Here is a 27018-nt window from a genome sequence, read left to right as displayed (position 1 = left end):
GATAATAAAATTGCATATGTGAGTGTTGTTAAGTGTGGGACAGAGGGACAACCCCTCCTTGTGAAAGCTGATATTCCCAGAGGTCAGTTCCTTGTCTGAACCTGAAGAGATCTCACTCCAGACCCCTGGCTGAGGAGCCAGCCTTGCATGTGGATCTTGTGGGGATTTCCCCAGCCAGGAATTCCCAAGAGAAACTAGAAGAAGACAAGGGTTGGCGCTTTGGGCCTTTTGCTGTGTTTCATCTCCTGAGCTGTGGCTGTTGTGTGTGGCACCTCTGTGTCACCCTGTGTCACTGTGGTGAGGTACTGGGCAATGTTCCCCAGCACAGTGAAACCTGTAGGTGTACACCCACCAGGGGAATGGGGACAAAGACAGGGCAAGAGAAAGCTTACAAAAGAGGAGGGATTGGTTAGGTCCTAACTGGTTCACTGCATGAAATACACATATTGTATATGATGAATATAAACGTGGTATATTCATAACAGTGGCTAGCTGTTGCCCATGGCTACTACACACAACCAGATGAAATGGAAAAAGGAATTCTGTTGAATGGAGGGAGGGCAAAGCACCTCCACAGGCTGCTGGGACCTGTGGACTCTCTTTTACAGAAGAGGTTAAAATATGGGCAGAGCAAACATTTTATACAGGATTTTCAGACACTGGTGAATCTCTCAACAACAGCTCTGTCCAGAGGCTCTCCTGAAGCTCTCTCTGACACATCATTTCTACCTCTTGACATTTTGGTTCTTTTGGCAATCTGTCATCCCAGCCAGCAGTTCACTGCAGTACCAAGTTCCAGATCAGTCCAGTTTTTGCCCCGAATGCAGAGAGAAGATGCTAAACCCCAGCAGAGCTGTTTGGTGCAGTGTGACACCAAGCAGGTCCCTGGCTCCTGACCCTGAGCTGAGCTGGCCTGGGGCTGTGCCATGGGGCTGCTTTCCCCTGCCCTGTATCCACACCCCTCAGTGGTGGTACACTGCACTCAGGTGGGGAGGGAAGCAGCAAATGTGTTTTCTAGCTGTGTCCACAGCAAATAAATCAGGGTGTATGAATTATGGAGCGAGGTGGGGCGATACCGCCGTTATGAATGCCGGGTTATTAGTTATGCCGGGATGCTGGGGGAGACAAATCAGCGTGGATGGAGAGTGGATGTGCAGCACAAAGATTAGGGGTGATGGATTACTGCTGCCTGTCCCTGGGATGGCAGCACTGCCTGAGATCTGTGTGTGGCCAGGCAGCCCCACAGGCAGAGAGGCAAAACCCACTGGTAGCTCTCTGTGGGTGCTCGCGTTGGGATGCACAGAAATCAGGATTCACCCTGGTTTTTCTTATTTCCTGCTGCTTCTGAGCAACAAATGGAAATGAAAATGCAGGCCTGTGCAACAGCAGCTCTCTCAGGGGTGTCTGTGAGTAAGTGACAGGTATAAATTGTAGCCCCTGCAAGCAGTGAGGAGGCCCGTGGGAATAAGAGGTATCATAACATGAAAATGAAGGTCAGCTACAATGCCATGAACATGGAGTGATGGCCCAGTATATTACAAGGTCTTTAAGAACCAGCAGCAGTACTCAGTCTCCCGCAGCCATCGGGGGTCAGAGGGCTACTCAGTGATGCCCAGGAGAGCCAGGGATGTCTGCAGGATGGGGCAGAGCCATAGGCCCCCTCCAGGGGTTGGTGTCTCTGAAACTGTCAGGCAGGAGGCTTTGCTTTGGGCTTTTTCTACTGTAGTACAACTCTCTGGGATTTAACAAACACAGAACAGGAGAGCTGGAGGGAAATGTTGAATCTCCCCCAGCAATTAGAGTTCAGTCTTTCTGAACTCTACTCAATGCTGGGGATGCTTCTACTCAAATTGTGGGAAAAATAAAAATTTCTTCAATTTGTATTGACCCAAAGACAGCTTGTTTTCACAAAGTTATTTTACTAAAATATGTTGGAATAAAAATACAAAACCAGAAAAGGCATGGATCTATTTACATAGATCTTATTGCAAAAACAGCCTGATTTTCAGCCACAGTGATCCATATTTTACTTTCTTTTTAGTTGTTTCTGCGCTCAAAGAAGAAAAAGACAACTTTGAGGTGGAGACTTTACCCATTTTTCCAAACTGTCCTCAAGTAAAACATTTAGAAGTGTATGAATGACTTAGAAAAGTACTATTTTCCCTTCAGAAGGGGCATAGGTTGTTTGGCAATTACTGCCAGGCACATAATGGGTAATTAAACTACCTGCAAAAATTTCAGAACAAAAGCAAAAAATGGATCAGGATAGAGCAAGGTCCATCAGAGACTTTTTTACTTGCTGGGACAGGGAATCCAAAGCCATCAGCATGGACCTGGAGAGAGTTTGTGGAGCCTGCTGTGTGCTCTTGAGCAGAGGCTGGTGGGCTCACAGACAGGAGTGGCAGACAGCATTTGGTTCTGGGCTGTTCCTCACCTTTCTCTGCCTCCCATTCCCACCTAGGCAGAGATGGGAGGCCTGGGGGATGAGCTGCCCTGAGCCCTCACCTGCTCTTAATGGACTGCTGTCTGCATGCCAAGGGGTGCCTTGTGCTCAGGAGCAGATACCTGGCATGATACAATTGCTGAAATGAGCTTTATTGCAGATATAATGGACTACGTGGATGGAGTCCAAATGGGGAGTGGTGGCAGCCACTCAGCAGTGAAATGTCTCCCCAAACCCCAATGTGGTGTGGAAGGATGATTCTCACAGCTGCAGATGAAGAGCCTTCTGCTACCAGCCTAAGTCTCTGGGAAATTCTGCAGGGATTTTGTGGGTTCTGATCCTTGTTGTATCCTAATTTCCATTGTCCACTAGGGCTCTTGTGTGGGAGAGTCTGGCTTGATTTCCAGTCCAAACCATACAAAAGGCAAATCCTCATCAGCTCTCAGCAGATGTGATGGGCTGATTGTTATTGAAGATGATGTATTTGGGATTTGTAATTAAAATTAAAGCTATTTGCTATAAAACATGTAGAATTTAATTCCTTTCATTAGATATCTTAGGCTAATTGTTGTATCCAGCAGGGAGCAAATAGCATTGTAATTGCTTGATATCTCATGCTGGTTTGATTTGAAGATGATAGGAATAGGAAAAAAGAGAGATAACTCCAAGCAGAGCTTTGTCTTTCTTTCTTTGACTTCTGCTTGGTGCCAAGCATTTTTAAAATAAAATTAAATTTTACAAACTGGCTTTCTGTTGCTGTCTCAGTGAGAAGGTTATTGGGCTGAGGAGTGAAAATGGTTTTGTTCACTCCTGGAGAGGTACTGGGTTGAATGGTGCTGTTTTAAGGATGCTCTTAGAAGGCACTGGTCATGCAGAGGAGTTCTGATCATTCTTTCCATCCTTCTGTCAGGGAAACTGAGGAACTGAAAGAAAAAGTGACAAGTCTCATGCCACATAACACCAAGACTGACCCCAAAGACCTTCCCATTTCTTCTAGTTCTGAAAATGACCTTGTGGAGTTCAGAAAGGTGGTGGCTCAGAAAGTTGTCCTTGGCTCCCTGTGTGGCACAAGCCATGCCTGGGCACCTGTGGCTTTCACTGGAGGCACCCAAAGTGGAGGAATATGAAGGGAAGAAGTGAGGTGAGCAGACAAGCATGACAGGATTTGACTTATTAATGGGAATTGGAAGACTCACCACAGAGGAAAAACTTTCCATGGAAGACATAAAGGCAGGGAAGATGTCTTTGTGTCAGGCATTCACAGGCCTTGGGGAAGTGAAAATAGCAGCCTCTACCGCCTCTTCTTTCAGTCTATAACATGAGATTTTCCACATTCCCTGGTACAATAACTAATGCAATTATCAGTTGGTGAGCCCAGCTCAGTTAGCCACCTGCATGCCACTCCATCCTCATTGGTGTGCAACTCGAAGCCTGTGCAGGAAACTTCAGCCCCCAGCAATGACCCTTTCATTAAAAATCTGGCTGTGCATGACCCTGTCACAATGCAAGAGGCAGGTCATACATCAGTCTTTTAAAGGAGTTTTTATGGTACTTGCTGCTTCAGACTCTGAGCAGCTCATAATCTTTATTAACATCCAGTTCTCAGCATTTCTACAAGGTAGAGAAAATGCCATTGCCTTGATATTTTCTGGTGGGGAAAAGAGGTCGATTCACAGCATCCTTCAGGTGATACTACAGAGATCTTCTGACCCTTCACCAAAGCTCATGTGTCCCTGCAAGCACCCGTTTTGCACCTGGGCAGGTCATCTCAGGTTCCAGGAGCTAATGCAATTCCTAGCCAGGGCTGAAATCAGCTCTGTAAAAACCCCAAAGAACTGCTATTTAACCAAAGAAAGGTCCATGATGCATACTCAGAGCACACTGATTCCCAAAGCTGCAGAGCTGGAGCTGCCGTGCAGGGAGACCAATCCCTGTCTGCACCCTGTAACAGCAGCTGTGACACAGGATGTGAAGTGGCACAGGATGACAGCAGGGTGTGGGAAAGGACCTCTCCTGCCCCCACCACCGTGTCGAAACTGGGCTCTGCTGATGGGCTTCAGAAACTTTGTGAGTGGGGAAACTTTCCTTTGTATTTATTATTATTTCCTTTGATATTTATTCTTCTTTTGCCCTCATTTTTAGTTTACAAAGAGAATTACCACTGGGTATTTCCAGCCCTTCCTATGTGGTGACAATCTCTTATTAGAGGTTTTTTTCCATCTGTGCTGCCAGCTATGACTGGCTTTTGCTAATAGAGGTGTGCAGGCACCCTCTGTGCCTTCTGCTTTTAACTCTTTTAAATAATCTCCACATACACACACATTAAATAAGCTTCACGTACATGAGTTTTGTCCATGGTTAACGTGGCTTTTAGCACAAACCCCAAACCTATAGCTGGCTCCTCTGCACCAGGCTGTATTAAGCCCATCTAAGCAAGAGTTTTTCTAGCGAGCAGAAGGGGGAAAAGTCTCTGTGGTTGTTATACTGTCAGCTTTCCTATCCAATTTAATTAGTTCTGTGAAGCTCCTTGACTAAATTTGCATGTAATTTATTCTCCCCTCCCTTTCCTTGTTGTGTGTGGTAATTATTTTCGTGCAGCCCGCTCGGGGCCTGCAGACGCAGCCGGATCTGGGTGAACATCTCTGCCTGCGGCAGGCGCTCACCCCAGGGAGGTGCAGGAGGATAAATCCAAAGTTAGGCAAGGCTGAAAGGCAGGCATGGGGCAGTGGGAAGCTGCTGGCAGTCCCTGTCCTCTATGAGTTTCTGCATACATACACTGAGGTTGATGGAAAGTGGCTCTATGGAACTGGATTCTGCTGCTAGCTCAAGGGTCAATCCCTTCGGGATTCTAAGCTAGAGTACACAAACAAGACTTTAGGAGAAATAAAACTGTAACTCTACCTTAAAGTGGTTTGTAGGGGTCCTTGTGGGATGTGCCAAGCCTGTCACAGGAGGGAGCAGAGCTGTGCTGGGGTCAGTGGTGCCAGATAACTCCAAAGACAGTGAGAGGGGCAAAACCAGCTGCAGGTTGAAGACTGATGCTCCTGTCATCGCTGTTGGGGCTGCTGGAGCAAAATCACCCTTCCCTCAAAACCCAGGGGCTGAGGCAAACCTGCAGAAACCAGTTTTGTTTATTTGTTAGATAAAGATAAATGAAGTGAAAAGCTGACAGTTTTACACCCATGTTCAAAGCACACTGGTCATCAATCAGGACATTTCCCAAGCAGTTATCTTCGTTGGAGGAGAAGGAGGGTGTTACTGCCTGGCCATGGGACTGGACCAGCAGTGACCACAGGCTCCAGCTCACAGGTCCCCCTGCTGCTTCTTTCATTGTGAGAAAATGAAAAACTAAAATAAAATTTTAAAAAATCTGCCTACATACTGACAGAATAGCAGATTTCCTCCTCCCCCTTGATTGCAAAACCTAGGTTTATCTCTACCTTTCCCTTTACATTTATTTATTTGCTTACAGGGACTGGAGGAATTCAGATCAGCACCCTCTCTCTGCATGGTGGAGCCCTGGTTTGACAAGACAAGGAAGGAGACTGCTTACTGCTCTGCTGTGCATCCAAATGAAGATAGCAGCAATCTAGTTCTGCATGATGAGCATAAAAATCGGTCATTTTATGCTAGATCATCTCCTGTTGTGCAAGGTAAAATGGTTTCACATATCTGTATGCCAGAGGCAGAACCACCTAAACACAGTCCGGAGGAATATTTCAGTATCCCCCCAAGTAATGACATTACTGATAACTCCCAACTAGCAGACTATCTTTGGCCAGAAGGTTCAACTAAATTTATCAGTGCAGAAACAGTTTGTGGGAGCTATTGCATCTTGATTTTGTTATTAATCCATCTGTACAGCGATGTTCTCCCTCCGTGGTGAATGTCAGCTATGGGAATTTTCAGAGTGGACAGAGGAATCACCGTGTCTGGAAGGCACAGATTGTTGGCTAAATAAACCTTCCCTAGGCAAGCATTTGGATAATCATAGAATCACAGAAAGGCTTAAGTTGGAAGGGACCTTAAAGATCATCTAGTTCCTATCCCCAATGGGAGCAGGGAGAGAGGAAAGTGGAAATCTGCTTCCAGACACAAAGAGAATTTAGTTTAAATTCCTCAGCCAGTAGAGCAGAGATTTTTAACATATGACATGAGCAAATGATTCTTTTTTTCTGAGTGCTTTGTTTACTGCATAATTTAAAGGAATTTTTCTGGTCACCCTTTTCTACATAATTGAATTTTTATAGTGCTGTTAATAAAAATGTACATCAAATGTGACAATTATTATTCTTCAATGGATTTTTATATTATTTCAGTCAGAGAGAGATATGAGAAAGCATTAAGGATAACTAAAGATGTATTTTGAAATAACTTCCATGATTTAGTACTTATTAAAATTGGTGAAATAGTTGGATGTCTTCACTACTTCTGTGAGGTAATTCTGGATTTTCAGAGAGTTGATATATTTTAACAATGGTAAAGAGGGGCCAATCCTGCAGTCACTTTCAGGTAAAAATCCCATTTGTTTCCACGGGAGTTTTGTCAGCTTGGGGAGACAGCTGCATCAAGATGTATAAATGTATGTAAAAAAATGTCAGTTCCAGTATGTCATTTGTTTGAGTGTTGAAAACAGCATTATCCTTTCATGTCCCATACAGTCAGGCAGTAAATCATTTTTAAAAGGTTTGGAGGTAAAGAAAAATACGTTTGACCCTTTGTGCTTGAACCTGGCCCCTTATTTAAGTCACTGCCTACGTTTCTGGGGGACATGCCACAGAAAAAGCTGCAAAATTTCCTTGTGAACATGGGTGGAACAATCTCTGCAGCTTGCCTTTATACTTCATGAGGTATAAACTGGTGGGGTTCAAAATAGGCTTTTCTTGTCTTTGTTATTTGGGGGGAAAAAATTGACACATTAAACATCTGACATTAGATTTATTAGGCACAGTAGTTTTCAGCTGAAGCTTTTCTTGAAAGTATATTTATCCATTGAAAAAGAAATGGCATTATTTCCAGAGTGGAGCAAATGATGATTTAAATATGTTTTCGGGTAATGGAACCACTTTGTTAATGAACAGTAATTTTCTGACTACCTCTGGAGGAATTAAGCCCCTGGATTACATAATACATTTGTGAGAGCTTATCTGATGGCCCAGTAATTGTGACCTCATTGTGAGCTGTGCAATTAAGCGTTCAGCCACTCTTTGGCCCCACAATTAATTGTGTTTTACTTTTCTGGTGCTCTCGTTGACGGCGGGGAGCGGAATTACGGATGGCAGCAGGGGCGTGGCACGGCCCGAGCACCGTCCCCACACAGCACTGCAGGTGCCCCTCTCCAGCCTGGAGGAGATAATTAACCAGGCAGAGAGCTAATGACAGTGGAGAGACCCTCACATCCAGGGGGAAAGCTTTTAGGATGGGCACCAAAGCCCTTCTGCTTCCAAACCCGTGTGTGATGCTGAAAGAGGCGGATAGGTTCAACATGGGGAGCGGTTTTGCAGGGAAAATTTGAGGATGTGGCTTTTGGATACTGCTTTGCACACAAAAATGGTTGTCTGGAAACATGCAAGGCACCAACACGTTAAAAAAAGTTTTTGGGAGACTGTGACAAAAATGTAGATCTCGGTCAAGCTGAAGGTGGGTATTCAGAAAGATGAGAACAAGATGAGCAAAAAAGCAATGCATACAGACAAAGTCAAATAACTCCTTACTTGGAGGGTTTGCTCACACTACTGACCCTCCAACGTGAGAAAATCTTCAGGTGACCAAAAGCCAGGATGTGCATACCCAGAGCTTCAAAGAAAGCAGGGATTTGGCAATTGTTCATGGCAGGAACACATGGGTCACAGTATTAATGGCACTGCAGGGGTTCACACGTTGTTCTCCTGTAGGGCAAGTCATTTTAGACGTCTTTGTTGACCCACTGGATTTTCCTGTCCTTCCCATTAAGGACTTGTACTGTGCATGCTCCCTGCCCTGGCAGTGCCATCCTGCTTCCTGCATGATGTGGCTGAGCCTGTAAGACAGCTCTGAACTGATGAAAAGCCACAGGTCCCCATGCATAAATGTGCAAGGACCAGAATGTGCAATAAGATGGAAAAAAAGAGATTAATTTTTTGGTTCTTTCATGCTGAGAGAAGCAAGAAGCATAAGTATCCACCGTGACTGATTTCATTAATGCAAGTAAGGAGGTATTAAAGGCTTTTTATTGTGGTGCAGTCATCCTTTCTCAATTAAACATGCTTCCTCTTGGACCTCCTCCTTGTTGGACTCTGCCATCTTTTGGGTAGTACATCAACAGCACGCCCTTCTCCGCCGTGATCTATTGTACCCGTATATCTTCAGAGTGAGCTTTCTTTCTAATGATCTATTAGTGAAATGCATCATTCCAGTGAGGATGATGATGATGATATACTACTCCATGGATGATGCCATCCAAAGGAAAGAAAAGGTCAAACAACAAATTCAATAGAGTTATTGGATTAAAGTCAAGCAACACATCATCTCCAAGGCTGCATTCCTAATGCCAAAGAGGATTGCTGATACAAGCAGTGCATTCTAGGGACTATTTCTTTTATGACTGTGCCTGAACTGACCCCTGAATGTCAAGTGAAAGCAGAACTTTGTATCATCTCAGTTGAGGAAATATGAAAATATTTTTGTGTTTGAGACAAAGCATATCACAGGTTCAACATCAAGTCCCCAGGCACTGTGCATCTTCTGCTCTTCTGGCCAAGCTTCTGCCTTCTGGTGCACATTCCCAAACATTGCATGCATGACTCTGCCTGGGCTAGTTCTGAAGCTGCATCTGTGTGGAGCTTGATCACTTGGTTCACTGCAATCATATAAGATGCTAGCAAATAAGCTTTTTTAGTGAGTTGAAATTCCCAGTGTAGGATTATACAATAGCACCTACAAAACTCTTACTTTATTGTGATCATTTCCCTCATGAAGTCTGAAAATATATTTTACTCATTCTGCCTCTTTTCCACACATTCAAAAACCCTGATATGCTCAGGCTGAACCAAAAGTATTTGCTGCACCTTGGAGTGAATTTTAAAAAACATGGTATGGATTTTTCTTGTCTCGAGGGTTTTATTTATTTTCTTGAAGTCCTAGACTTTTGGTATGGAAGGACACTGAAAGACACATAAATGATGTGCAGAGTTGTGTCCCAAAATGGCTTAATTGTTTAACGCCTACTGAAATGTAAATGAAGATTATAGGAGCACTAAGAGATTCATCTATCCATCCAAGGTCAATATATTGAGTAAGGTGCAATTTGCTAGGGGGGAGGGGTCTTCCAATGAATAATCTTGATTTTTAGAAAAAGGCTTCAGGCTCATCTCTCCTTTCAAGTCCCCCTGTTTGCATTTGCTGATAATGGTGAATGGTTTTGTAGTGCCAAGATGTGACATCTGACTGCTTGATTTTGCCATTTCACATGTGAGACTGACATGCAATGCAGCTGCTCAGACAGTGGGAATGTGACCTGGCACTGGCCTTGGAAAATCAGAAAGGATGCTTTTGAAGCCAGTTCTGTGCTATATGAACATTCCAAGAAGCTGAGGGTGGTGGGTGCCAGCAGCTAAACCATTAACCCTCCATTTTCTATACAGCATGGCATGTACTAGCAGCTCTATCTTTATAAGGGTGGTCAGACATCTCCCAGTTGGAATCTGTGTGTGGGGAGTACTGTGGAATAAATCCAAAACACAATGCATATGCTTCATCTGTTTCACCAGGCTTTCTCCATTTGGGTTTGGTTTTTTTCCCCCATTATTTTCCATCAGTAGCACAGAAGACTGATTATTACTAGATAAATTGTACAGTGGGTTCCTTGGAAATCTTTGCACTTCCAGTTCTCTGCCACCCAACCTAAGCCTAATATAAACCCCATGGAAGTTTGGTGTTTTGTAGACTTTCTCCACCATGTCAACAAGACTGTGATAACCATTTTGACCAACAGACATTGAAATTGCAGCTACCAAGTGTCATCTCACAGCTGGTGAGGTCTTTTCTAACCTTATCCTTTCTTCCCTTCCTTCTCTTTTCCTTATACGTATTCCTAAGTGTTATTTTGATTTTTTGTATTGCTATATTACTGTAGATAATATTAATAAACAAAATGGCTGCATACCTGCTTTCCATTGCAATCAAATCATTCTAAAATAAACCCTACATATATATATTTGCAAACACTGATCATTCAGTCACTTCACTCTAATCCACCACAAGGGATATAAACAGGAACCTGGGTTACCCTGACCTTTGCTGGGGGAGCTCATAACAGGGAGAAGGTAGAGAAAAATTCATCCTGCCTTCAGCTGGCTTCTTGAAAAATGCAACCCATTAATAGCCAGGAACATCTGTTTTGAGACCTTCAATTCTTCTGTTCTACTCGGAGGCAGCAGACAGAGCACTGAACAGGAATTATCAGAAAATCATTACAACTCAGAGGGAAGCAGGAATGTAAGACAGAAAAGTCACAGAAAAAATCCTACAGAAGTAACTTAGAGATTCTTTCAGCACTTTTGCCAAATTCCATAATCTTCCTGTTACTTTCTTTTGTTTTAAGAAATATATGTCCAGGAATGATACTGCTTCCTGACTGAAGCTGTTTCAACCAACTTGAACTGCTTCAGAACAAAGCTTCTTGGAAAGCATGATTTTCCTGGGTTGAATTAGGGCATTTAGCAAGATAGAAAAACGAGAAATCAGAAGGTTTTTCTTGTTTTTAAAAGTCTGAGCAGTTTTCTGGTAATGGCATGTCAAATGCAGCTTGTAAAATAACACAATTCCATTTCATTACAGCATTTTCAGCCATTCCAGGCTTGATTCCAGTTCAAATCGAACCAGTTTAGCATATAGAGGTGTATTTCCACAGATCACAGAGCAAATCCTGGGAAGTATGGATCTACATGTTCACAAGAGCAAAAGCTGGAGTAAATGCAACTACAAAACAAACACTGGAAATACATAGATGTATGGATATTTAAACAAAAAATCCTATGACACAGACAAGCAAACTCTGAATGTGTCTGTGGTTTTCTGAGATCTGGATATATTATCTATTTCTCTGAACACTTTCTAGAACAGCCACAATACAGCCAATTAATACTTTAAGAGATTCAAACACACATCCCTATACTATACAGTTATAAAAATTTCCAAAGAGTAAAACAAAGGCTCATAGTTGTCAGAGAACACTTTCAGTGTAAAGAATTAATTACACCTCAGTATGAAATATTTGTAGATACACTTTTCTCAGTTTAATCATCTAACAGTGCAGTGACTCACTCAGCATTGCCAGTGTCTCCCCATCCCAGAGCCCATGAGATGCAGCATCAGCTCATTGCACCTGTAGCCTGATTTTGCAGAATGCCAAACTTTCTCTTTAAAAATAAATAAATGAATGAAAGCAAGAAATGTCATCTTGTTGCTAATGGTATTTGCGTCATTTTGCAGCTGTGTTGACTTCTAAGTGAGCAGCCAGTGATTTTTGAGTTAGCTAGGTGAAGTGGAAAAATAATGATGGATTCAGCAGTCTTTTGTCATTTTTGGGCCTGAATTTTCCTGATGTCTGTGTGAGTGTTGGCTGTGTACTGCCTGTTGGTGAAAAATAGATTCAGTGCAGGTCCTGCTGGAAGAAAAAATCTGGGCCATTTAGTTTCACATCATTTCCCCTCAATTCCCCTTTATAATGAGTGTTAATAAATAACTTGGGAAAAAGGGTTCATGATCTTTTATCACTCAAATGTACAACACTGAAAATTAAAATGGAGGAGAAACCGATAAAAAGCCTAATACCTCATAAACATTCTTTACCCAAAACAATATAGAATAGGAAATAGAAGCAGCTCTTAATGGGAAGATTTGGAGGTTTGAGACCAGTCTTGATTAGGCTTTTTTTGCCTTAATTTGTTGTACAGCTGATAACATTTCTTTCAAGGCAGAATAATATAGGTCAATAGTTGACTTAAAAATCTTTAAGACCTGGGATGATTAGTGATTGAGCAAGAGCCATTAGCCAGCGCACAAACTCGTGCTCTTTGAGACATGAGCTTGTCTTTGGGCAAGGAGCATAAATCTAAAGCTTCAAACTCCATTGTTTGCATAAAATAGATCAATACTCAGCTCTACCGAGGGATGCATCGATTTAGTCAAAAGGAAGGAGGGACTGAGGGTTGCAGGCTCTTTTCTGATCTGGTTTTCTCTAGGAAATGATTTTTATCATGTTGTGTGTGCCAGGCTCCCTGATGGACTCTGCTACCCAATTTTAACCAGATTTTAGATGAATTTTAGCTGGTGTGGAGGATGTTAAAGATATTGGGGTCTGAAAATTTCTGTGAAAACAAGAGGTGTAGTTTGGAAGCATGAGCGAGGATACCAGGTACCACCTGCTTGCACCAACAGAGACTTCTCCAAAGTTATTCAGGAACATTTTCTGATTTGTCCATCCATGGGCAGCTGTTCACATACCTTGTTTGGCTTCAGCTCAGGTCATTGCTCAGCCTAAGTTTTTATGTCATGCAATAACCTAGAATAATAAGCAACCTGACTGCTCAGAGTCCTAACATCCCTTTTGTAATTGAGGGAGAAAACTGCCTTTTCCTGGCCTGTCTTGCTCATTTTAGGTCTAAGCAATTTGGGAAGAAATCAAAAGTTTTTGGCTACAGTATTAGGGCCAAGGAACTCTATACTGACTGAAGCGTCTGGATGCCATGGAAATATGGATGATGTGTGTTCATGTACTCTCCTGTTTCCTCAGGCCCTTCTCTCCACCTCCAAGGAGAAAGGAAACTCCACCTCTTTTCCTCACTTAATCCAAGAATAGAGGACATTTCTCCAGTTCTGGCCAAAATGCAAAATGAAATAGGTAACCACAATTATATCCCTTCACTGTCCCAGCCTTCCCAGTATTTTAACTTTCCAACAAGTAGAAGACTTACTTGAACCAAAGCTCTCTTTGGCAAGCAGTGGCTTCCCATGACCTGCTTTTTCCTGCAAACCATCAAACTATGAGCTTTTGGCCAGAGAAAAAAATATATACAGAACAAAGGAAAACATGTGAGATGGTGCAGTTGGCTTGTTAGGACCATTTAAAGGCAGCACCCAGGTGGAAGAAAGGTCAGGGGGATGATAAAGTGTAACTTTTTGTGTTAATAATTGCACACAGTTTTCTTCTGCAATCTTCCTCCTGCAGTTTCTCTCACCAAATGTGAAATTGGGCAAAAAGGATTAGATGTTGCTTTTATCTGCACATGGAAACCTTCCCCTCTTCCACACTGCTGTGGGGGGAAAGGCAGTGGGAAGAGAGACAGCTCAGATCCAGGCTGGAGCACCTCTCTTGCCCTGCACACTGGGGCGGGAGGCAGGAAGGTGTTCACAATTAGCAATGAACATTATCATCAGGCAAGTGATTTATAAATATTCCATGAAACAGGGCTCTGGATTGCACAAGCAACAGCAAATATTGTAGCAGATTTATTAGTGGACCATGAAACATTTATATTTTTCAGATGACAGGACAGATGATGACTGTGTTATGTTAGCAGGCAGGATGAACCTCATTCGAAAAACGCCTGGTAGGTGATGGGTGGATATGACAGCAAGATGAATTAAGGTCTTTGAGCATCAAGATGGTGTGATAGACCCTGGGAATTGAAAACTAAACACCAATGGTATCTCTCAGAAAACTCAGCTGAGCTTTCTTTGTGTACGTCGAGGTACAGCCTTGATAATTGTGTTTGCCCCAGTGACATTGTTAGGGATTGAATATTCCTGCCATTTTTTAGCAGGGTGGTTTACTAGAATAAATATTTAGTGCTTCAAGTTAGGGTTATAGTTAGGAAGAGAATGAGAGAAACTGGTGCTCCCCAGAGATCTGTGCTTCAAAAAAGATCTGTCTTGAAGGGGTTTTGAGACAGTGACAGCTTCCTTTCCTACTTTCCTACATTAAATGCATTACACCCCAAACAGAGCTGGACTGTGTTGGTTTCTGTACAAAAAGCTGATGGAGCAGAGCTGCTGAATAAGATCTGACTCAGAGCTGCAATCCAGGTAGCACTAAAGAAGTAAGTAATTATAGAAAATATGTAACTTAAACAGTCAAGGTCTTTAGAGTTACTGATGCTTAATTACACCATGTCAGTTCTCAGAGGGAAAGGAAAAGGCCATAGAGTAGAATCCAACAGGACTTTCCCCTCAGCCACCAACTGTTCAGGTGGAGAGACTGGCATCTTTATCTCTTCTGCACCTTTTATCCCCTTCTAGATTTTGCCATTTTGAACTGACACCTTTTGTGATATAAGCACATTTCCAGATGACAGATCTTTCTACCTTTCACTCTGTTACCGTGTTTAAATACCTTTCCTTGAGACAGCCCAGTATGTGAATGAATTTCATGGCTCCTTTCAAGTGGATGTGCAGGTGGATCAGAAGTGTGCTTGAGATGGCAGCTAGTGTGACTTATATCCAGGGAATGTGTCCCCTGTGAAACTCTATACATCAAGATCATCTACCTTTCACACTCAAATACTTTGAACTCAGCCACATCCTGACAAATTGCAATGGTCTCCTTCCCACGGAGAAGGGAGGAGGTCGTGCACCCAGATGCATTTTTTCTATTTTTTTTTCTCAAACATGAAACAAGTTTTGTCTTTTTTTTTTTTTAAGTGAACTCTGCAAAGTCCAAAATAATAAAAAAAATCCAAAGCCAAAATCTGATGTTTTCCCTGTTGTTTATTTTTTGCAGGTATTTAACATTGTACATAGTTGTTTTAGTCAGGATGGGACTAATTAATGCCAGTGTCTGACCTTCTTTCCATTTCACTGAAGAATGAGTTACTGCTCTACACTATAGTTAGTCAACTCAAATTTGTCTAGTTCCACAGAGACACTCATTTATCTCTCCTCCTAGAAGCCACAATCATTCATAACCAGCACTAAAGGGTTGTATCTTCATTTTTCCAATGATCTGAGCTTCATGATAAATATCCTTATTGCAGGGAGACTTGAGGAGATAATGGGAAGTCTGCAGGACTTGAGCAGACCCTCTGTCCTTTACCAACACTACACAGCAGCTGTGTTGACTGCAAGCAAGCTGTGAGTCCTTGAGATTTAACCTATTTCCATTTTCAGGCTTGTTGGCTCCAGCTACAAGCACTGCTGAACTAGTAGGAGAAAAAATATAGCTAATGTCAGAAAATCTGACATTTAATAATATTCCAGATTAAGAATGGGACTAAGGTTTGGTCTCAACAAGCCCATGTTAATTATTAAAAAAAAATCCAAAAAACTTCTTGCTATTATATTCTTCAGAGTTTTCTGAACTATGACCTAAAATAATTGGTTCACCACTCAGAGGTCATGCAGACAAGGCTGTCCCTTGGCACAGAGCTTCCCCCTGCCATGCCTGCTGTCCTGGCACAGCTTTGGCATTCTGCAGTGTCCTCCATCCAGAGTCTGTCCCCATTTCTCTGGCAGACCACTGCAAGGAGGCCTGAGTAGAGCTAAAGTGTTCCCAAGGAGAAATCGGCCTTTCACCTTTGTGACTACAAACAGGCAATACTTCCCCTCTTTTAAACAAACCTGGAATTTCTGGTCAGAATAACATTATTCCTTGGGTTTTATTTCAGGTGTATTTTGGCACCTGTGGCCTCATCCTGTTGTTTTGAGCCTGTGCCCTCCCTCCTCATTCAAGACATGAGGATCCCAGGCTCTCATGCTTGTCCAAGATTTCTTAGTCAAGCTAAAGTTTGTAGGAAGAAATAATTTCTTTTAATTTTGAAGAGCTGGGAGAATTGGAAGAAAAGCAATGAACCTTTGGTGATCAGTCCTCTGTGGAGTAATGCTTACAGATTCATTTATGTGGCTTAATTCATCCCCCTGAACAATGGATGTAATCCTGATTTTAGTTATTTTTTCAGAAAGATGTAAAATAATTTTGAGGGCTTTTGAGGAATATTTGAACAGCTGGAGGAAAGGGCACTTATGGTTAAAATGGGTTTGCTATATTGCTTGAATCTGCTAGTGCAGGATGCTCACTGCAATCTGAATTGCTTTTGTGCCCAGCACAATGCATTCCCTATTTATTTGCTCACACCATGAAATCTGGGACTATAAGTTACATGTTTGGCAACAAGTAGGTCTCACAGGAGTTTGGATGTCAGAGCAGAATGGGCTTTCATTGCATAATGGAGAGGAAAAAGGGAATGAAGTCCTAAAAAGGTATTTTATGAAATTCTTCCCATGAACATTGTGTTATTAGAGTAGCTGCTGAGTTAAAACAACATTTGAGATCCCAACAAGCCAAGAAAGATCATAAAACTGTAAGGAGCAGGCTAAACAGCACACAGCACACAAACATTGTAAATTAAGACAAAGCAAATGACTGTAAATACCAGCAGTCCCTAAAACATTAGGGACTAATTTCTAACAAACCATTAGCTGCAAAGGGAATTGTCAAACATTATTAAATATAATCTGCTGCATCTGCTTTATTATAGAATTCATTTGGCACATATGCTATTTGTGCTGTACACTACTTTTTTTGCTATATGTAGTGTCCTTTTCTTTAAGCCTTACATGTCACTCCACCACAGTACAGCCAGTGAAGTAGGATTAATTTCACTTCTGCTGTAGCAACTCAGTTTGTGTGTTTGCATTCACACTCACATGAGGAACCAGTTTCCCTCCTGCCCTAGACCTCCTCCCACAAGCAGCTGCACATGAAATTTTCTTCAGTACAATCAGCATCCAGCCCCCAGCAAGTGCTCTTTCAGCTGCCTAATGCTATGAATGCATGTGTGGAGAACATGGTTTGCAGCCTATGCAGGAATACTGTTGCCATCAATATAATTGTGCCATTAATATTTAAATGGATCCATGCTCTGAATTATACTGTTGTTGTTGTTTTTTTGGTTTTTTTTTTAACTAATATTCAAGGAGTAGGTGATATCCTGTAAGCATTGCTATCAACCACATCAGCCAGCCAATGCTGTAATCTTGATCAAAAATAATAATGTCATCCATAATGCTGTAAAGATTTATTGGTTGTGACAGATATATACATTAACAAATCACTACCTGGCCCTGAATGCCAAGTAAACAGAGCCAGTCTCATAAGGAACAGTGAGACCTTTTGGGAAACCTATTAAGGAGTGTTTCACACAGGAAAAATTTGCTCTGGAAATGTTTGTGTGTGTCTGTGTGTGTTCACGAGTGATGGGTGTCTGTCTGTCCAGCCCTGCTCTGCTCCACTCAGGTTGGGGATGGCTGGTTAACCACAATGGGCACAGTTGTTTTCTGCTGCACTTCTGCTTCGTGCTCTGCTGTAGATTGAATTTGTTCTGATTGGGTTCCGCCTTTTCTTCTACAAAACTTCAGGATAACTCACATTGTACTGTTTTGGGAAGATGTCCCGATTAGGACAATTTTTCAGCTTAGTTTGACTCCTCCACTACAATTTTTTTATAATGTCCATTCCCATGTTGGGAGGTGATCATTTCTGACACTCCTTTTGGTAGCTTTTACTAGTTGGAAGTACAACACATAGAATCAGAATTTTACTTGTCATAATAAAGCTTTAAAAATGTGATTAAAATAATGAAAAATGCAGGCTTTAATTATCCATTCGTGCTTATCTCTTTCCCTAGATGATCCCCAGACACTGGCCTTCACTTGCCAAAGTTTCAAACAAGCTTCTTTTCCTCAAGCTTGAGATGAACTCACTGTGAATATCCACCAACATTTATCCCTTTCCCATACCCTGCATGGATCTGTGCCTATCTGAAGGCCATCATAATCCCAACAGTGTATGGCTGGAGGAATAAGGTAAAACAGAGGGTTTATCACTGGGCTTTTCATTTTTAGTCACTAAACTGGTGCCAGGATATGGAAGTCTCCAGTTATCAGCTACCTGTGGTTGAACAACTGATTTTGTATGGTCTTCAGGGAGTATCAGCCTTTGCCAAACATTTGTGCAGGGGGTGGGAAAGTAAAAAGGCTGAGGATCATCTGGTCATCTAATTTATCAAAGACTCAAAAAATTGATTTTGACTTATTTCATACTTTGGAGAGAAGAAGAAGCAATTCCTATTCACCAATGTCCTGTTCTGTCTTTTAAAATACAGTAAAAAGTCTTATTAAAAAAAAAAAAAACAACCAGTATGAAGAACACTGAAATACTCTCTCTACATTTTTTGAATGTGAGTTTTATAAGATCTTTGAGATTTTGGTTTGGACTTGAGCTGAGACAGAAGGTGAAGTATTTAATCCTCCATGCTTTGCAGACTGGGAAATCTGTTTTCTTCCTGGGAGAAAATTTCATTGTCAAGATCATCACTCTCCTGATGGTCTATTGACCCAGGCTCCCCATGTCCTGGACAGCTTGAAAAATCCAACATGTTTTCAGCCCTCTTTCTTCTTAAACATGCAATTTATGGGACTTTAATGGATAATATGTTAGGTAAATATTTTTTGCAGTGGTCATAGGTATAGAGCCCCTGATGTTATTGGGGAATTGTATAATAAGTTACAAATTGCACCCCTGAGGCAAAATCCAAGCCTTAAAATCCTCTTTTTACATATGAGAAAGTGAGAGCAGGGTTGTTTGTGTAAGAACAGCTGTCTGCTCAGTGATGGAGCTCAGGACTGACCCTTGTCTCCTGCTCACACTCCAGGCACAGGGCTGTCTTTTCTACCTGTCTCACACACAGACAGCACCTTCTCAGGGTTTGGGAATCTTCATTGATGTCACATGTAACAGTTGACAAATTTCCTACTTGGCAGTGAAATGCGAGAATACAGAGGAGTGTTGAATATTTTCAACACCTTTATTAACTGTGTATTGAAATCTATAAAGAGTTGACAAACTGTATGTACAGGCAATTCTAATTGAGATGGGGAGATTTTTTTTTCCAGGGGATTTAACTATCTAAAACATTGGAATATTAGGAAAAAATTAGGAAAAATATGAAATGGAGCCAAAGCAGAAATTTGGTCCCAATATTGTGACTAGACAGAGGTCATGCTAATTTATGCAACAGGTATAAGTTGAAACAGAGTAAATTCAGCCTGGACATGAAGATAAAGCATTGGAGAGAATAAAATACAGCAACAGGTTACCTAAAGAGGCTGTGTTGACCTTGGAGTTTTTCAATGCATGACTAGATAAAATTCTGAGCAACCTGGTCTCACAGCTGCCTCAGCTGTCCCATTGTCCTGTGGAAATGGGACTCACCTCAACCCAGAGGCCAACCTGGGACAGAGAAGTGTGAGTATTTTCAACAGGAGAGTGAGGATGTGCCAGGAATTATTCAGCAACTTCACAAGAGAGCTAGGATGCAAGTAAAGAAACTATGATTTGGACTTTGCTGATTAGCTTGTCAATATTATGAACTAATCTTTGTTTTCCCTCCAGAGAGGCTTCAGGCCAAAGAAAACCTTTGTGCTTTGCTTTGTCTCTTTCCCCTCCCCTTGGGAAAAGCCAAGAGAGCAGGATGTGAGGTGTATTCTGAATTAGAAGAGAGTGCTCATCTAGAACAGCATACAACCCTCTACATACATTCTTCTATACCAGGCTTTTGTGTATTGCTTCCAAGCAGTGCTAACCCTGCCAGCAGGGTGAGATTGAACACGTACCAATATCCCTCTGTGACTGGACCATCAAATCAGTCAGTGACATACCACTGGTGGAAATGTCACCAATCTGTCTCCTTAGTGACACATCTCTCACGGAGATACTCTGGGCAAGGCACTGCTAAGAATCAAAGTTACAAAAGGTGGGGGTTTATGCTGCTGCAGTTGCTGTTTATGTTTCCTATTTATGCTAGCTTTTTTTTTTCTTTTTTTTTTTCTTTTTTCTTTTTTCTTTTTTCTTTTTTCTTTTTTCTTTTTTCTTTTTTCTTTTTTCTTTTTTCTTTTTTCTTTTTTCTTTTTTCTTTTTTCTTTCTTTTTTTTTTTTTTGTGCTGGTTTGTGGTTTTGTTTTGTTTTTCTTTTTCAAACAGGTCTTGCTGTCACATATGCTTAGGTTATTGTTTTGCTCTTTTGTGCACTGGTTAATACACTTGCAGAATTACAGATGATTTGGGTTGGAAGGGACCTTGAAGATCATCCAGTCCCAAATCCTCAACCATGGGCAGGGGCACCTTCCAGCAGAATAAAGTGCTCAAAGCCCCATCCAGCCTGGCTTTGCACTCTCCCTGGAATGGGGCAGCTGCAGCTTCTCTGGGCAACCTGTGCCAGGGCTTCACCACCCTCATAGTAAAGAATTCCTTCCTTATATCCAACTGAAAAATCCTCTCTTTCAGTTTACAGCCATTACTCCTTGTTCCTCTTGTAAAATATATCTCTGAAAAGGTAATGGGTTAGGACTGAAAAGGAAACCTTTAAAGCCTAGAGCCAAGGTAACAAAAATGTTACTTACACATTCCTATAATGGGGTCACTTCATGAGAAATCCCCGAGCTCCAAACTCCCAGGAGAGCTGTGTGTAGCCAGGGTTGAAATCAAGACCTGAGTTCTCCACTCTGAGCTCACCTCTAATTATTAACAACCTTTTGCTGGATTAATAAACGTGCCAGTGCAGGAATCTTGTTCTCATTTTACTTATTTTCTGACCTGTCCATTTTAGCACATAACTTGAAAAAAAATAGTTTTACTTATTGTAGTATTTGGGAGTTTTGAAAAATTGCCTGCCACTAGAGGTTATTCAAATTCTGGTCTTGATGTATTAGCCTAGACAGTTTTAAAGCCATATCTACAGCGAGTAGTTAGCCATACTGCTGAACAGACATTTTTTTAAATGAACTACAAAGAATAGTCTATTGTGGTTGGCTTATTTTATTTACAGCATTTCACATGGTGTGAACATTAAAAATTTACAGAGTAATATTGATTTGCAGCTTCATCAAACCATTTCTAGCCAAACTACAGACCCGAACTGTTTCAGGAAAGGTGCCTTATTCAAATGGTTATTTGTGCTGCTCTGAAGGCTGCTCTCTGCCAGGCAGCTATAAATTCATCTCCTGGCAGAAAGTTAAAGAGGAGGCTCAGAAAGCAAATAATTGCCAGGAAGCATCAGGAAAGGAGTGTGTTAGTGGGTGTGGGAGAGGAGAAGGAATCTGGTGTGGCTGGGAAGGGCTTCATAAACGAGTTTTTAGTGGGTCCCCCAGCCTGCAGGGACACAGGGTGGCACTGTTGTCAGCCACATGTCTGGCTCCAAAGCATCACCTATTCTCAGCTGGTGAGAAAGAATTTTCGTCTTTTATGTCACTCTCCAGGTTAAAAAAAAAAAAAAGCTGACAAATTTAAATAGACCAGAAAACCAAATGGTACTGGGTAAATGGCACACAGTTTTTTGCACTGACACTTCTGCCTGACAAGTGAATCACAAAATAGGAAAAAAACAAACAACAAAACCCTCTAAAAATCCAGAAATCCAGAGAAATCCATGTAGCAAACAAAAAAACCCTCCGCAAAACCAAAAATGTGTGTGATGGAAATAAAGATGCCCTTCTCAACCCCATTAATGGGAACTTAATTAGGCATAAAATTTATGAAAGACCTAGGAAATGTGATCTTTTATCCCATTAGGAGAAAACTGGGCTGCTTCAAATCTGTGGGAGAGCTAGGTGAGATTTGTACGTAAAAAGATACATCTCCATCAGAAAAGATATATTGAAAACATCTGGTGAATTTCTTTGGCCAGTAATCTGTATGTCTTGAAAATATATATGTAGAACCTTTTGGTCCCCTTTGTACAAAACACGTGGCATTAAATTGTATCTCATGCAGATGCAATAAAACTAAGTTATCCAGCTTTCAGTCCCCCTACTCACAAGTTCTGCTTATGCTTTGGAACTCAACATCCAGAATTTCAAAAGAAACTGAAGTGGCAGCATAACCAGACCTCACTTGTCAAGAGAAAGAAGATGAAGTTCCAGATATGTTGGAAGTACTAATCTAATTCTGCTGCTGCTAGCCTAAGTTGTTTTTTGTTTTCATTTTTTTCCCCACATTGCTATAACCCAAACAATTTTACAGCAAAACTTTCAGATTTTCACCAAGGTAAGTTAGAGCAGGATTGAATTCATCTTATTTAACTCACTGCTCTTAGTGACTTACCAGCATAATAAGAGCTAGAGTTACAGTTAATTCATTTGAAAGCATCCAGAGCAGAAGAGATGAAAAAACAAAGATAGGATTTGGTAGCTCAATCTAATGCTTCTGCAAAAAGCACATTAAAAGAAAATCTGGTGAGAGCAGACAAAACTTTGCTTGAAGTCTGTGGGTCAAAGACTTGGATGACTGTGCAAGTTATCCAGCAGCTGGGAGGGGGTGAAGAGAGATTTCTGAGTAGTTTGCAGCAATCTGAATGCATGGATTTCTCACTGGAAGGACAAGTAGCAGCAAGAACAGACAGAGACAGTGTCTGATCTCTGTGGCATCACCTCCCATTCACATGGGCTGGTGGAGGGGCTGCTGTGCCCTTGGAGAGGGGCTCTGTGCTTGGGGCTGTAAGAAAGGCAGCAAGCAGGAGAACACTTTAGTGCTGATTAACAGTAGTCTGTCATTCTGTTTCCAGACCTCTGTCCACTGTCTGAATTCCTCAGTGTGTTACTCAGCAGCTTGTGGCCAGATCTAAGACACCCAGGCTCTTCAAGTAAATGTAGTGATTGAGTCCATTGGTATAATCCATTACCTTCACCAGCCTAATCTTTTAAGTCTCTGGTAATTTTTTTTCATTGGCAAAATAACTCCAGCACCCTCAGTTTTGCTCTAGGGGATATATATAAGGAAGGAAAATTGTTCCTGCAAACACAGAATTGCTTTGGTCCACGAAATGGGGCATCCCAGGAAGGATTTATTATTTGTAATGGTCTTATAAACGGTAGGGAGATAAAAGCAATGTGAGATTTGAAACAACATGAGCGTTTTAAGGAGAGATCTGTGTGATAGGAGAAAGTGAAAATACCTTCCTTCCCTTTGCTGGCATTTCAGTGAGTTCATTGAATCAAAAGATTTTCACTGGGGAGGGGAAGGGAACTCAGTCATAATCTAGTTAACTGCTGTCCAAATTCATGGCAAAGATTCTGTTCAACTTTATTAGGACAGAATCAACCTTACTAGTGAGAGTATGCTATAGATCTGGGGTTTTTCTGCAATCTCACTTCCAAAGGTGTAAATAGGGACTGCTTAATGAAAATGCAGGTCATATCACTGGGAAAATTATGCAGGAGGAAGTCGCACCTCTTCCTAATTCCAATTCTTTATCTTTTACAAAGATCATTCTTAATGGTACAGTTCTTTGCTACCTTGTTATACAAACTGTTAAAGGAGGGAGGGGGAGGAAGACAGTTCATTCTACAGAAGTAGGTCCACTGGAGAAGTATTTAGGTTTTATAAATAGGTCTATAAATAATACATTTCTATTTCTGCTGGGTTTATTGCTATTGATATGCAATATAGTCCTCTGGGCTTAAATCTGCAGATATTTTTATTACTAGAGGTCGTTGCCATGTTGCATTGTACAAATAGCACACTGCATTCACCTCTGCAAATGTTTATTTTTGCATGCCTCAGTGCCTGCCTTGAAACAGCAGTGCATTGGGTGTTATCCATCTCTTCTACCTGTCCTTAGATTTTGCTAAGTGCATACTTTTATGGATCAGTTGAAAAGTCCCAATCACTCTGTAATTTAAGATTTTATGCCTGAATGCTGGATGTCATCTTAATAAGTGTGGTGGTGTGTGTGTGTGTGTGTCAGGAGGTATGAAAGGAAATCATGCTTTGTTTCTGTGATGGATTTCTATGACTGTTTCATGATACTGTCTGTACTTTGCTAATTGAATAAGAATTATTTTGGAATGAGGAAATCTGTAGCTGCTGGATAAGTTTCAGTCAGTGCAATTAAAATGTTAACATAGATTGCTGTTAAATATGCAACTCACTTTTTCTCATTGTGCATAGAAAGAGCTGAGGTGGGTGGGTGGTCAGCTGCTGGGTTTAATTCTCTTCCAGCTTACAGCATGGCATACCACTAAGTCTGCAATAATTACCTTTTTGAAGCTTGTTTTAATTGTATTGCTATATATGTCAAATCACAAAATGACACCCAAGGCTGCTTGCCTGCTGCTGTGTAACTACCCAGCAAAAACTTGCAGCCTCCCCTAAGATATTTGTGTGCTGGTTTCTAAATTTTGCCATGTGCTGCCTAATACATACACAAATAGCCATGCTGCAAAATAACTCTGAAGGAACAGAGCTTGGAAGTTTGTGGGGCAGCAAAATCGTGCTCTCTGTTCCCCCAAGGTGCTGAGGCTGAGCCAGGTGGAAGCTGGGGTGCAAACCTGTGCATTGGGCATCCCAAGTTGTTGTGGCATGTCTTGGTTTGGAAAGACAAGTGTCTGTCAGGGAAAACTGGAGTTTCCCTTGGAATGGAAAATGTAAAAACCCCCTCCCTCCAAATTATTACAATTTTGCAATTAGGAGCTTTCAGGCAAAAATGTGGGAATAGGAATTGTTGTTGTTTGTTGTTTACTATAAGTATTAAAAATATTCATGTTAAAAATATTAAAAATTGCAAATGCAGTAGTACAAAAAAAAACCCAAAACAAACCAAACCGCAAAACAACAAACAGACAAACAAACAAAAGTGCTAGAAAACCCTGACAGAGTCAGAGACACAACCTGACACCCTGTTGTCAGGGTGTTGGAAGCAGTACAAAAGAGTCTTCCTGGAGTATCAGATGTTGTTCTGTGGAGTAGAGATGATCTTGTAGAAAAAAGGGTCCAGTGCTGGCGAGATGGGTCCAGTCTTCCTCTGAGAATTCAGTGGAAAACCAGCTGAATTGGTGTTCGGGATTGCAGGTTTTATCCCGGTGGAAAGGCTTTGGCTCCTCCCACTGGGTGGAGCATCTCACAATGGAATGAAGTAATGTTATCAGTGGTGTGAGAGGTCTTAAATGGCCCATTCACAGGTGATGTCCCTTGGAGGAGATTGGGTAGAGGAAGAGATAAGAAGGTGCTGCCATATCTGGTGTTATCAGCTGTCCCATTAACAGAAGGCATGCGCCCTCTCCCCCCACTAGAGATGAAGAACAATATCTCCCAACCGGTTTCAAAAGATGAAAACAGAATACCTATTTTTTGGTTACATTTTTCAACCCAAGACAGGTATCACAGAAGCTGAGAGCAAGGCTGTGGCTGAGTTCAGCTCTTCCAAATCTATCTAGTGCCCATGTCTGGAAGGTGATGGAAACCAGTACAGGCCATGAAGCCCTGAGACTACACCATCACTTCCAGGCAGGGTCTAATGAAATGAAAAGTGCTTCCCTTCTTCCTTGTCATCACCTCTGTCACATCATCCTGCAGAAATCAACCACTTGCTCACAGAAAGGTTTTTTCTTAAGAGATATTAACCTCATCTCTCTCTCGTGTCAGTACCCTAATTGAGACTTAATGTATTTACCTCTGCTTTTGTCACCCTCCCTCCCTCTCCTCTTTTATTGGTGCCATGTTGGATTAGCATCCATAAGCACGATGCCCTTTCCTGCATGTGTCAGATGGGCAGAATGCTGTCAGTGAGACCTATCATTTAACCACTGGTGTTCTGGATCATTAGCACAGTGCCACAGTTTCACCCTCCATCCTGGTGCTTTCCTTTAAGTAGATTTCCCTGCATAAGTCTCATTTTCAAAACGATGGCTTAAGTGCACATGTTAATTGCAAGATTTAATTATATGATGCTGAAGTTGTGAAATTTTTTCTCCTAATTAACAAGGGAAAACTTGGCATGGGAGAAAGGGTATAATAGGGAAACGCCTTTTGCATTTCATCATTAACAATTCCTGCACGTGGCTGTCGCAGTGGTGCGTGCCCCAGAGCATTGCCTTCCCTGGGTGAGGATGGATCCATCCTCAGGTGCAGGTGAAGGCCAAGCTGTCCACAGACAGGTATCTGCAAGGAAAACAGGGGTGTCAGAGCTGGAGGTGAGCAGAGCTTTGGCACTACAAAAGATAAATATCCAGGGAGTCTCAGGGAACTTCTCACAAGCATGTTGACTTGAAGTAAGCAGGGTGAGGCCAAATCAATTTTACACTGAGGTTTCTTTCCAAATTGGCATCTAGAGATTCAGTTCAGACTCACATCCAGGCTTCAGGAACTACATCCCAGCATTAGATGGAAATTAGAGACTCAGACAAAAAGATGCTCCTCCCATATGATGAGAATCTGTTTCTGTTTCCACAGATCTGCCTGCCTCCTAATGTGCTTTTCCAAGGTGGGACAATTTGTTTTCTCCCATCCTCTTTTTTATTTTTTCTTTTTTCTTTTCTCGTTCCAGTAGCTAGTTGAAATATTTAGCCTTTCTGTTAACTCTCCTTTCTCTTTCCCCAGGGCAGAGTCTCGGAGAAGCTGTTCTGGCTGGGAGGATGAACACAGCCAATGTCAGCCTCAGTGAGTGGAAATGAAAGAATGTGAGGTGGTAATGCCTTCTTTTGGGTAAGGCTCTCTCACAAGCCCATCCTAATCAAGTGAAGGGGTACAAAGGGTTCACATCAAGACTA

The sequence above is a fragment of the Prinia subflava genome, chromosome 5, assembly GCF_021018805.1.
Source record: "Prinia subflava isolate CZ2003 ecotype Zambia chromosome 5, Cam_Psub_1.2, whole genome shotgun sequence".
Classification (NCBI taxonomy): Eukaryota; Metazoa; Chordata; class Aves; order Passeriformes; family Cisticolidae; genus Prinia; species Prinia subflava.
Note: the sequence above shows the minus strand (reverse complement) of the source record.